At 44.3% G+C, this 12,960-nt stretch overlaps 1 protein-coding gene across 1 annotated transcript in view; it reads left to right on the top strand.

Annotated features, from left to right (window-relative positions):
• LOC137522695 (transmembrane protein 88-like) overlaps positions 1 to 12,960 on the top strand; it is a 194,996-nt gene that overhangs the window by 105,342 nt on the left and 76,694 nt on the right. The window lies entirely within an intron of this gene.

The following is a 12,960-nucleotide window of genomic DNA, read 5'->3' as shown; positions in this document are numbered from 1 at the left end:
ATTTATGCAGAATGACAAAAGTTTGCTTTCCTAAAACAGAAAGAATTTGCGATAATTCAGGTTGGAGTGAGCTTGAGATGTCTCCCAGAGCAACACTGCTGAATATATGCAAATTAACCATTGTACCCTTAGAAGCTAAACACACCTCCAGAACCGCTGGAATGCAATGATGTGTCAGTTTGTTAATTTGTACAGAGCCATAATAATCCAACATGCATACAGACCGTTTTGGATTGTTTGATCCTCATCAGTGCATGGCATGGATTAATTTGGCTCTATGTAGTAGAGCTTGTGAATCCGAGAGGCACAGACTAACCAGCAAGCTCATGGTGACCCAGAACTCATTGGAGTGTGTAAGGGACTACAATGGTCCTAAAAGCCCCCTTACTAAGATGTTAAGAAAAACAAAAGTTTGCTTTCCTAAAACAGAAAGAGTTTGCGATAATTCAGGTTGGAGTGAGCTTGAGATGTCTCCCAGGCACCACTGCTGAATATATGCAAATTAACCATTGTACCCTTAGAAGCTAAACACACCTCCAGAACCGCTGGAATGCAATGATGTGTCAGCTTGTTAATTTGTACAGAGCCAGGAGGTCGCAATAGCAGCATAGGGGGCGATATACAGGCTGGGAACGCGAACAATCACTCGCATTCCCATGCCTGTCGGCCAGTGACGGCCAAACCGGAAGTGTTCGCCGGCGGGTCCAGAAGCATCGGACCGGAGCTGCGAGGGCACCGATCGGCTGCTGGGGGCTGAGGGAAGCCCCAGGTGAGTTAATCTCATTTTTTTTAACTGGCTTTAGGTTCACTTTAAGGTGAGATCATTCCAGAGTCACCTCACCTCCTACTATTGCTGTTTGCCCTGAGTACCATCTGCTTTCTCTGGTCTCAGCCACTGATGATTGTGCTGCATTATTGTTATAGAACATTAAGCAATACAATGTTTACAGTTAGATGAATGAATGTTTGCTAAATTTAGCAGAAATCTATGGAGGCTGAGCATGCCATGTAGGGAAGGAATCAATCACTATCTGATCAAATTCTAGTCAGATAGGGAACAATCAGTTTGTCAAATCAGGTCATAATAGACCCATGTGTGGCCAGCTTAAAGCGGTCCTGAACTCAGAACGTCCTCTCTGCTCTAAAAGATAGGCAACAACATAATAACCTTGAAACAAAGAACATTTCTTTGTTACAGCTGATACGAATCCTAAAATAAATCTGTACTGTTTCTACTTCCTGATTCATGGAAGCAGACATATTGTTAGCATCCTGTGCTTTCAAATGAGCTTATCTGGCATCTCTGCCATGGCAGTCATGTGACACAGGGGAGAGATCAAATTGCAACTTGTGATTAGACACAAATGAGGGGCAATTAAACAGGCTAAACTCTCTAAATACATTCAGGGTGTATTTCTCTGTTTTCCTTCTGTCCTGTGCAAGAGTTCAGGTCCACTGTAATACATTTGTGCGCATGCTTGTGTCATTCTGCCACTAGAGGAAGCCATCCTAGACAAAGTTTTAATTTTGCTGCCCGTATGACCCTTAAGGTTGCCATACACTGGTGCCATACACTCGTTAGTTTAGCAGCAGATAGATCATCAGTAGATTTTCTGATCTATCTGATGTGTTTAGGAACATTTTTTACTAGGAACAGATTTCCAATAGTGTATGAAATCTATTGAAAATTGATCTGATGGCATTTTGTTGCCATCAGATTTCCATTAGGTCCAATGCAAAATGATAAGCCACCTCAAGAGATAAGCCTAAATTTTCCAACATGTCAGATCGATTGAAATCGATCCAAATCGGGCGCAAATCGATCGATTGGTCAATCGATTTGCGATCAATCAATTTCGATCGATCGGCCGAAAATCGGCTGAGTGTATGGGTCCCTTTACAGTTGTGCCATACATCATTTGGCATTCTTTCTCCTTTATGTTTATCTAATCACTTATCTCCTAATTCCCGGTGGAAACGAGGAGGACCGGGAGTAAGGAGATGAAATCACGAAGAGGCTTTTTGAAGAGTTCTTGTCAATTGTTATCTTTAATTACAGGAGTTACTCCTCTGCTTCTGGCTGACAGCAATCTCTACCTAACAATTACATTGTGACAGGCTCCTCAACACAACCGCTACATTCAGTGAAGTCTGATGTGCCCGACTGAGCTGCTATTGTGCGTCCCTCCTGAGCTTGTCAGAACAGCTGATAGACTAAATGCTAACAGCAAGAGCTCTTTTCTTTTCCCTCTCTTGATCGCTGTACAATCACTGCCCCCTGTGATGGAACAGCAGCTTGAAATGTGGAAATTAGCATCACAATCCCTGGTAGGAAAATAGAAAAACCTCAATGAAATAACACAACATCATTGCAAGACAGATAGGAAGATCCGAGCACTCGATGTTCAATTTCAGCCATCATGGACCTGAAAGAGGACCTGCGTATTTATTGTTGAGCAGAAGTTATTTCCATTTCAAATTGAAATTTCCCATCTGCTTCCAAACCCCTTAGTGCATCAATCTGATAACTGAAGGTGAATCTGATAAATTGTAGTCAACAAAGCCAGGGAGTCCTGTGTCCCCATAATAGAAACCACCTTTCATTATCACCATCTACAGCCCCCCTCCCCCCCCCCCTGAAATGGGTAGTAGTAATATGGCTGAGATATTGTCTATCATCAGTAAAGACCTAGATTTACAGGAATAAAAATTCTATTCATACAAGCTTTAGGAGGTACAGAGCAGCAGCTTCCTGCTGAACAGAAAACGCAGTCGGTGATTGAGAAAGTGTTGTAAGGAAATAAACAGGGCCGGCGCTACCATAGAGGCATAGGGGGCAATTGCCCCAGGGCCCCAGAGCCTGTAGGGGCCCCCAGTGGCTACAAGTGGAAAAAAATTCAAATAGACCTTATAGTTTTTGAGAAAATCGATTTTAAACTTTCAAAGGAAAAAAAAAATATACATTTAAAAACCCGCTGACTTTAATGGTTAATAGCAAATCCACCTTAAATGCTACAAACCCCAAATTTGCGAGATATGTTAAGGAGATCATTGGGAATAAGAGAAAAAACAATTTTTCAAAAAGACCTTATAGTCTTTGTAATTTGAAGGAAAAAAGTATACTTTTAAATGCGGTAAATGTCACTTTTAGTAGCAAACCTAATGGTAGTGTAATTTCACATGTATCAAAAGAAAGAGCAATGAAATTTCTAACGGGGTTTCCAGGGGGTGGAAACTCCTCAGCAGCCGCAGCGCTTTGGCCAGGGATCGCTATACAGCCACAATATGGCTGTATGAAGATCCCTGGCATTTTTTCCTATTTTCCAATTTTTTTGGGGGGGGAGGGGGGGGGAGTGTGGGAAATGTTTTTCAAAAAATTATGTGGGGTCCCGCCTCCTTAAACTTTTTAACCCCTTGTCCCCATGCAGGCTGGGATAGCCAGAATGTGGAGCTCCGACTGATTGGGGCTCCACACCCTGACTATACCAGCTGCAAAAAGGTCCCGTAATGCTGACTTTTGTTCCGGGGTATCTGTTGGGGGGCCCCCCAGGTTTATTTTGCCCTGGGACCCCATTGTTGCTAAAACCGGCCCTGGAAATAAATAAATTACTGGTTGGTTTGGAAAATTCACAGTAAACAAAAGCAGAGATTTGATAAGTCATGAAATCCTCCATAGGGCCAAGGTGGGCCTTGGTACAGCCAAAGATCCCTTGGAATCAATGCAACAGTGGTGCCCAGGACAAGGAAAACCAAGTTGTAGTCAGTGCAAAGAAAGGCATAGTTGGCCAGCCTATATTTTAACTATTGTAACACAGGAGATAGGTAGCAGGTGCTCTTGCCTTTCGGGACACACAGAGATGGATGCAATGTTCCTCTTCATTCTATTGCAGAAATGGAAGCAAGTCTGGAGAGACAGTCCTTGTGCTGTAGCCAGATTTTGTTGCCTCAGAGTTTGCATGCGCAATATGGGAGAATCGCTACTGCACATGGGCAGAACCCTCCCGGCTATAGGAGCACAATCATGGTGCACGCAGCTCGGGGGCCACCCATCCCATGCGCAGTAGCCTCCAACTGTCCGTGACCGGCAAGCTTTGAGGGGGTTGCCACTGCTCGTTGGAGAGTCCCAGAATGTGCATGGGAACAACATGTCTCCAGGGGGCTGCAAGGAGCCCCAGGTAAGTTAAACTGCTTTTTTTGTTTCCGCTTAAGTAACCATTTAAATATATTCCTGGCTGTCATGTTGATCTTTTGCCATCACTAGTTTACTTCAAGTCACACCTGCAGCAAGAATGCAGCTGGTGAATCTTGACTTGTTTCAGATCACCTGATCTACTTACCTGTTCCAGGTATGTGTCTCAGAATATATTAGAGGCGAAGGATCAGTGTGACACCCAGGCATTTTTGCCTGCGTACGTACAAAAAGGGCGCCCGGACAAAAAGGGCGCGGGGTGTAAACGCTAATTAACCTCCTGAGCGGTATGGACGAGCTCAGCTCGTCCATCACCGCCGGAGGCTGCCGCTCAGGCCCTGCTGGGCCGATTTTCCTCAAATAAAAAGCAGCACACGCAGCCGGCACTTTGCCAGCCGCGTGTGCTGCCTGATCGCCGCCGCTCTGCGGCGATCCGCCGCGAGCAGCGGCGAAAGAGGGTCCCCCCAGCCGCCTGAGCCCTGCGCAGCCGGACCAATCAGTTCCGGCCAGCGCTAAGGGCTGGATCGGAGGCGGCTGACGTCAGGACGTCGGCTGACGTCCATGACGTCACTCCGCTCGTCGCCATGGCGACGAGGAAAGCCAAACAAGGAAGGGTGCTCATTGCGGCCTTCTTTGTTTATTCTGGGCGCCGGAGGCGATCAGAAGAACGCCTCCGGAGCGCCCTCTAGTGGGCTTTCATGCAGCCAACTTTCAGTTGGCTGCATGAAATAGTTTTTTTTTAATAAAAAAAAAACCTTCCCGCAGCCTCCCTGGCGATCTCAATAGAACGCCGGGGAGGTTAACAATTAATCATTAATAGCATTTATAAAAATAGTGTGCTATATTTCGTTTACAAATAATGTTTAACAAATGTATAAATCATTAAATAATGTTTATGAAATCGGCAATTGTGAAAACTTTAATCTTCCCTGTTTCAAAAGTGAAACTTAGAATTACGTTTATTAAAATAACGATAATATATGATTAATTGTTATAATTGTATATTATTGTGAATAACCTTCATTTATGGTTTGTTCTTATAATAAAATCTGAAAATATTCTTTATAACGATGATATAAATATAACTACGTTCGTAATAAGTGTTGTAAAACATTAGTAAATATTACTAAAATTGTAGTAAAACTATACCTAAGCCTACTCTCACACAGAACCCTCCCTGTACCTATCCCTAACCCCTAGACCCCCCCTGTTGGTGCCTAAACCTAAGACCCCCCTGGTGGTGCCTAAACCTAAGACCCCCCTGTTGGTGCCTAAACCTAAGACCCCCCTGGTGGTGCCTAAACCTAAGACCCCCCTGGTGGTGCCTAAACCTAAGACCCCCCTGGTGGTGCCTAAACCTAAGACTCCCCTGGTGGTGCCTAAACCTAAGACCCCCCCTAGTGGTGCCTAAACCTAAGACCCTCCTGGTGGTGCCTAAACCTAAGACTCCCCTGGTGGTGCCTAAACCTAAGACCCCCCTGGTGGTGCCTAAACCTAAGACTCCCCTGGTGGTGCCTAAACCTAAGACCCCCCTGGTGATGCCTAACCCTAACCACCCCCCTTAGTCATCGCTTTATTATGTGGATAATAATGTTTTACAAATTGTGACTCCAAAAAATATATTGCAATTTACATTACGTACTGATCGCTTTATTTTGTGAATAATGTTTTAAAAACAGTAAGGTATAAAACTTTAAATAATGTTTTAATTAGTTAAATAAGATAAATATGTTTAGTATTTTTATAAACGTTATTCGGCACTGGTGCATTTTATAAACGTAAATCACCACAAGCTCAGTTATAAATCATTAAACATCTCCGGGCGCCGTTTGTAAACTTTATTTAGCTCCAGCGCCCTTTTTTCCTGCTCGGCGCCCATTAAACGTTATTTATTATGGGAGTGAATGGCGGCGCCCTTTTTGTCCACTAGCTGCCTGCGCCCTGTTTTCCCAGCTCCTTTTTACCTAGTCCTCTTACTACAGGTTTCCATTAACTTCTGATATACAATTATCTACTTAGCATTGCCTTTTAAAATTGCAGAACAGCTTTGATTCAGAGTGGAGACCTTTTGTTATGAAAGTAGTTTAAATTTATGGTTCCTTTTCTCTTAATGTTTATGTGGGATGCGGTAATCCTAGGATTAGAGGGATACCATGTTCTGACAAATACCTCTGGGATTCCCCAGACACAATAGTAGGAAACACCTCCTGACAGTGTTCTGGGGAAGGAAATCAGTTTAGTACTGCTAAAAATGTCCAGACATGAAGAACAGATAAGGTCCGGATTATTCCTAGCTTTCTGAAGGATTAAGCAAGATCAGATATTTTTTGTTTGTGTGTTTTGTAACTTTAGACTTTATGTTTATATTACATCCTAGTTGACCTAAGCACGTTTAAAAATGGGCTCTAGGTCTATTCATGCTGCCCAGGGGCGTAGCAATAGGGGTTGCAGAGGTTGCAACCGCATCGGGGCCCGAAGGGCCCTCCCTCAACTACAGTATTAGCTCTCTATTGGTCCTGTGCTCATAATAATCACTTCTATAGATACTTTGAATAGTGGTAATCATTAAGAAAATGTTCCCCATCTCCTTCTTGCATCTCTGACACTGTAGTTGCCATTGCCAGGTTTTGGTGCGCCATATCAATTGGTATGTATAGAGTGCTTGGGGGGCCCCATTGTAAAACTTGCATCGGGGCCCACAGCTCCTTAGCTACGCCACTGATGCCGCCGCCACCGCCACCAATCACGCGTGTGCACCTGTGGCCTGCGCGCGCGCACCCATCCGCCCGGCTCCCTGGCCCGTCCTCCTGTCCTGCACGCATGCGCAGAACAAATAACCCGCGGACACACAGCTAGGGACAGGAAGGATGACGCAGGGACAGATAGGTTTAATTGTCTAGGATAGTGTGATGGGGCTATTGATCTTCATGTTTATGAAGTTTATGAAGAATTGCTCTCTGTTTTCACCCTAGGGTCAACTTAAAAGTTCCAAAAATTCTACATACATATGTTGACAGGGTTAGGGAAGGACAGAGTGAGACAAGGTTGAGGACAGAATCTACTCCAAGGGCTGCTAAATTACCAGAAACACACTAAAGCAGGGTTGGTGGACTCTTGTGTGATAGTAAAGGGTCCAGCACACTTTCTAAGGAAAATAGATTCCCAATGAACTATAATTGCAAAAAGCTCCATATTCTGTTCAGTAGTCACAGGATAACTGAAACTAGTAAGCAAGTAAGCATCAGAAAGGTGGCATAGACTGTTACCAGGGATCCAATATGCAAATTAGGGGAATTTGCTGGAACTTTCCAGAAACGCCACATGGCCAGCCAGAGAGTTACTGCGCAGGCTCGAGGTGGCGGAGAGACCAGGGCGTAGCCGGAGGGAACAGGCTGAGACCAGAGATAGCGCGCCAGAGAGAGGAAGGAGAAGGACTTACGCCAGGAGCTGGTGGTGCAGATTGGGCAGGAGGTGACACAGAGAGGCCGTAGCAGTCGCCTGGACAGTGAGAGGGGACCCGGCGGCCATAGGAGAGACCAGCGCAGAGCAGTAAGGACAGCGGCAGCGGGTTGGACAGTGACCCGAGGCAACAGACCCTGCCCAGACCCGAGCCATACCAGAGGCCACAGACAGATGAGTACAGGCCTGCGGGCCAACTTCAAGCCCTAGAGTGTGTTTTAAAGTGGTATTGCTAGAGACTGTTAGTGTGAGAAAGCCTTCCACACACAGCGATATTGTGCTAAGAGAAGCTACTGTTTATGATAAGAAGTACATTGCATGTTCAGGCCTAGCTGCTGCTGATAGACAGTCGTAAGCCTCCTTAAAGTACCTGCAAAGCTGATGCAGCCCCTGCCAGCATTAAGGTCTGGTTGATAAAGAGACATTGTCCCTGTCAAGTCCGTTTCGAGTCAGGAGTTGAGTTACAAGTTACCAGTTCTTCAGTTGATGTGTTCTGCAGAGTTAACAGGAGTAATATATTTAAAGTGAACCTGATAGCATTACAGTGGAAGAGTGGAAGAGGAGTCACATTGCATCTTATGATATTAAAGTGTGCTGCAGGACCAACCAGGTGATACCTGAGCAAGATACAGAGTTAACAAATTTGGATTACAAGTTTTGCATCAACTCTAATTCAGAATTAATTCAGCTTTAACAACAAAGTGCACTTAAGCAGAGTCCTATTGTAGTGGGAAGGTGTTGATGGTATAGAGGGGTGCATCAGTCACTTTATATTTTATTTTGTTTACCTTTATTTTACTTTAACTCTTTTTGATTATTTGCTTTATCTTTTATTTTGTTTGTTATTTTGGGAAGCCCCATCCAGAGGGGAGGTGTCTTGAGTAGAGTGTATTGAGTGCTACAAATATTACCTAAAGAGTATATAAGATCTTGGAGCAAGGTGAATGTCCTAATTGGACCAAACAATGAACTGTCATCTATTTAATACCATATTGCGAACTGGCACAAGTTTCTCCCAGGGTTTTGCTGAGCAATATAGATTCAACTTGTGGCATGGAACTGAGAACTGATTAGGTATTGGACTGATTTGCCCAGTAGACCAGCCCTTTCCCCTGCCCATGCCCAACATCAGTACTGTGAATTGTGTATGCTGTAAAGTAGTTGAGTGTTGTACAAGAAGACCTATTGTAGCTCACTATAATTTCTGTGTAACTAACCGTTTCCTTGCACAGATTTTACCGGTGCACCGGCAGTGAAGACCAGAAGATTGTATTATTTGACCTTTGATGTGCAAGGAAAGTGCATGTTGATAACTGATTGATTCCTTTCTACAGTGACCATTGTTAGGTCATGAATAAATATTTGATCATTTCATCTGAGTCAGGTTCTGGTGGATTCCACTTAGCTGAGTGCCTGGTGCTAGCGGATAAAGCGGGTTACAGTGTCTCTTCTGTTCTTAATGGGAATTGCACGCTCTGTGCTTCCTACTTCCTTCCATACTTCCTTCTCTTGATCACGTGACATGTCTCAGAAACCAGATGTATGCTGCATAGAGCATGTGGCTGTCAGGAAGATCAAAGCAGACTCCAAGCACTACTGGAGCAGGTAAATATTAAACTGCTCTGCTGCGCTACTCCACAGAAGGGGAGGAGCAGGCCAATCATGGTCACTATGGTTACATCAATAAATAAAAAAATTGGCCCACGACTTAGAATATGTTGTAGATTTTGGCCCCTTACATGATTGCGTTTGACAGTGGCTCTACATAAACAGTGTTCTCTCTTTGTAAAAGGAACAAACGACCCACACCTGTATAGATAATAGTATGCATTAAACAAGTTTAACAGTGTCATCTACAGGCCAGATGTATAAACAACACACCCTATAATATGAAAATATGCAAATATATATTTTTTGATTGCAATGTAGTAGTTGCGGCTATAGATGGGCTTAAAGTGGACCAGAAGTGTGGAAAATCAAAGAATCAATACTTACCCGGGGCTTTCTCCAGCCCCACAAGCAGGTGTGAGTCCTTCGTCATCCTCCCGCGGTCTACCCTGGTAACTGACTCAGTCGCGTCAGTCATGGCCTTCTGTGCATGCTATGATTTTGATTCTTTGCTTTTCCACAACTCTGGTTTCCTTAGAAGAATATTTGAACACAGAAGAAACAGCAATGCTTGAACTAATGTGTATGAGCCAGCGCTACTGGTATGTTGCTGTTATCATGTTATCTGACATGCTTTTTTGACATGGCATGATGTCTTGTTTGTTGTGTTTGTACTTTTTGTATAGTCTATAAATAAAGAATCTTAAAAAAGGTAGGACTGGTGGACTTTATGAATCATGGTAAGATGAAAAGCTACCAAAACGTAAGTGTCAAAATTATTCAAACACACACGGCTCATTTTAAAGTTTACACCATTATTATGGGGTCTCAAGATTAGAATACAAGAGTAGGATTGGCCTTGCTGTGGCTCTGGAGCTCTGTGGATGGATACATGGAACCAACAATCTTTGTTTTATTGGAGGTATTATGTGTATTTGTTGGTGTTCTGAGCTTGAGCTTATGTCCCTTTTGCCTCTCTAGTTCCTTACATGCTATTTGTTAGCTTGATTGAGTACTACTCCTTTTCAGTCTGGCTATGGTTCCCTAAAAAGGTGGTCGCTGTGGTGATATATTGGGGTGCTGATGATGTTAAAGGGACACTTAAGTCAAACAAAAAAATGAGTTTTACTCACCTGGGGCTTCCAATAGCCCGCTGCAGCTGTCCGGTGCCCTCACCGTCTCCCTCCGATCCTCCTGGCCCCGCCGGCAGCCACTTCCTGTTTCAGTGACAGGAGCTGACAGGCTGGGGATGCGAGTGATTCTTTGCATTCCTGGCCACAATAGCGCCATCTATGATGCTATAGCATATATCATATACCATATAGCAGCATAGAGGGTGCTAATGTGTCTGGGAACGCGAAGAATCACTCACGTCCCCAGCCTGACAGCTCCTGTCACCAAAACAGGAAGTGGCTGCCGGCGGGGCCAGGTGGATCGGAGGGACACGGCGAGGGTACCGGACAGCTGCAGGGGGCTATTGGAAGCCCTAGGTGAGTAAAACTCATTTTTTTTGTTTGACTTAAGTGTCCCTTTAAGGATAATACAGGAACATATTCTTTCATTTTTCTATCTGCTGTGTATTATGTCAAAGGTGTAGATATGCCAGGCTGGCTTCATGGAGTTCCTGTATGTACATGTAAATTAACTCTATCATTGTCTGCTTCTTATTAGGAAACACTTAAGAGCAGGGAATGCTAAATGGATTTGCTAGCCTCTGGCAAGGAGATGGCTAATTAGTCAATAGCCAGTCAGATCCTTACCTTTGATCTGCTAGGAAATAATGTCACCAATGTGTTGTCACCTGTAACCTGGAGTAGGGAAGTCTTTTGTTGTGTGTGTGCCATAATACACTTTTACATGTGGAAGTTAGATCTCTGGGAATTAAATTATGTCTGGAAATTTATTAAAAAGAGTTCCCCCTTTCCAAACGGGCTTGCAGCCTCATGCCAAATCTCCCAGCACAAAAAGCAGGGACAGATACCTAAAATCAGTCCGCTCCTGACGGTAGCTGAAGCTGGGTGGACTCCCGGTCCAAGCTAAGTTGGCTCCTGGTCCAACCAGAACTGTGTCCGTCCACAAAAACCAAGTACAAGGTTCTTCTATCTTGATCCCTGTTTATTTTGGTAAGCAAATAGCCTTGTGTGTATCTTTGTAACTTTTATCCTTGCAACTTTTATTTTGTAACTTTTACTGTTTTTGTAAATCTTTTGTATATATTATTTTCTGCATTGTTCCACTTTTTTCCTGGAATATTAATCGTTATTTAATAAGTTTGACTTCTGCTGTACTAAACTAACACCCATAGCCTGGAAGAGACTGAAGTGTAACTGTGTATAAGTCCATGCCTGATTGTATGATTGAGCAACACTACTGTATAAGATTGTAATTGCATTGTGTGTATGGGGCACTTCTGCGCTCGACAGCAGAGTGGGAAGTCTCGGAGTGGCTAACAGTATCGTTCGGAACGACTGTTAGTTGTTTTGCTTCACTACAGTGTACGATTGCAATTATGCGTGTGTGTGGGGCGTTTGTCATATGTTGGCCTAAAGCGCACAGCTGACCCAACATACAAAAACGCCAGTGCGAGTCGCTCGACAGCAGAGTGAAAGTGTCTAGCAACAGCTAGCGGTGGCAGTGAGAAGTGTTTGAGGGGTCACAGCCTTGTGGTAGCTCGACTAAGGCTGCTTCCCCTCTCGATCTGGTCAAACCCGCAGTCGGGAACCGTATCTGCAGGTGCACTGCGGGGCCGTTTCCTGACAGTCGCTACTTTGGAAAAATTGAGAATCCAATCATCAATGCCCTGCAAGTGGGAAAATAAAGCTCTAGGAAATAAAGCAAATAACTTTTTAAGACTTTTGGAGTTTTCTTCAGTGGGTGTGCTTCTACAGAAGACACGAGAATAACTTGCTTACTGTAACGATCGGTGTCAGCACACAGAGAGAAACTGATTGTTGATGATCTGCAGAATCATCAACAATACAGATGTATACTTGATTATGGATGATCTGCAGAATCACCAATAATACAAGTATGACTAACCTCTGGACACCTAATGAGTTAATGTGCTTGATGAACTGTAGGCTATCTCCCGAGGAGCGGGAGATATAAGTGACTCGGCCAAGAGCCACCTGAGGGGCAGGTGGCCCTGGGCAGTGCAGAAACTATCTCTTAGATAGTGAGGACCTGGTAACCAGGGATCACAGTATTAGATGGTGAACTGTACTGCAGCCAAAGGAAGTGACCACTGGCTGCTAACAGGCCGGACTCTCTGAGGTGCGGGAGTCCTGGTTGCAGCTGACACCTGGTGGAATGGTGTCACTGCTAATACTGATAAACTGACACTCAGGGAGAGTGACAGTTAGGGTGGTTGTGCAGGCCAGGTCAGCAACACACAAGCAGATGAGATACAGAGACAGGAGACTGATTCGGTAACCGGGTACAGGCAGGGTCTGGCAACAGATATGCAGAGGTACCGAATCAGAAGGCAAGAGAAAGGTCGACAGAGCAAATAGTCATAACATATAAATATAACAGAGTCCTAGACTGGGGTGTGAGCTCCTTGATCTCGACACCCGGGAACTAGTCTAGAGTATAACACAGTATAGACACAGAGTCCCTAAGCTTGGGTGTGAGGTCCTTGGTCACAACACCCTGGAACTGGTCTAAGGTATAACACAGCAATGACACAGTATCCCTAAGCTTGG

Source organism: Hyperolius riggenbachi, chromosome 6, assembly GCF_040937935.1.
Source record: "Hyperolius riggenbachi isolate aHypRig1 chromosome 6, aHypRig1.pri, whole genome shotgun sequence".
Taxonomy (NCBI): Eukaryota; Metazoa; Chordata; class Amphibia; order Anura; family Hyperoliidae; genus Hyperolius; species Hyperolius riggenbachi.
This window is presented reverse-complemented; position numbering and strand designations above follow the sequence as displayed.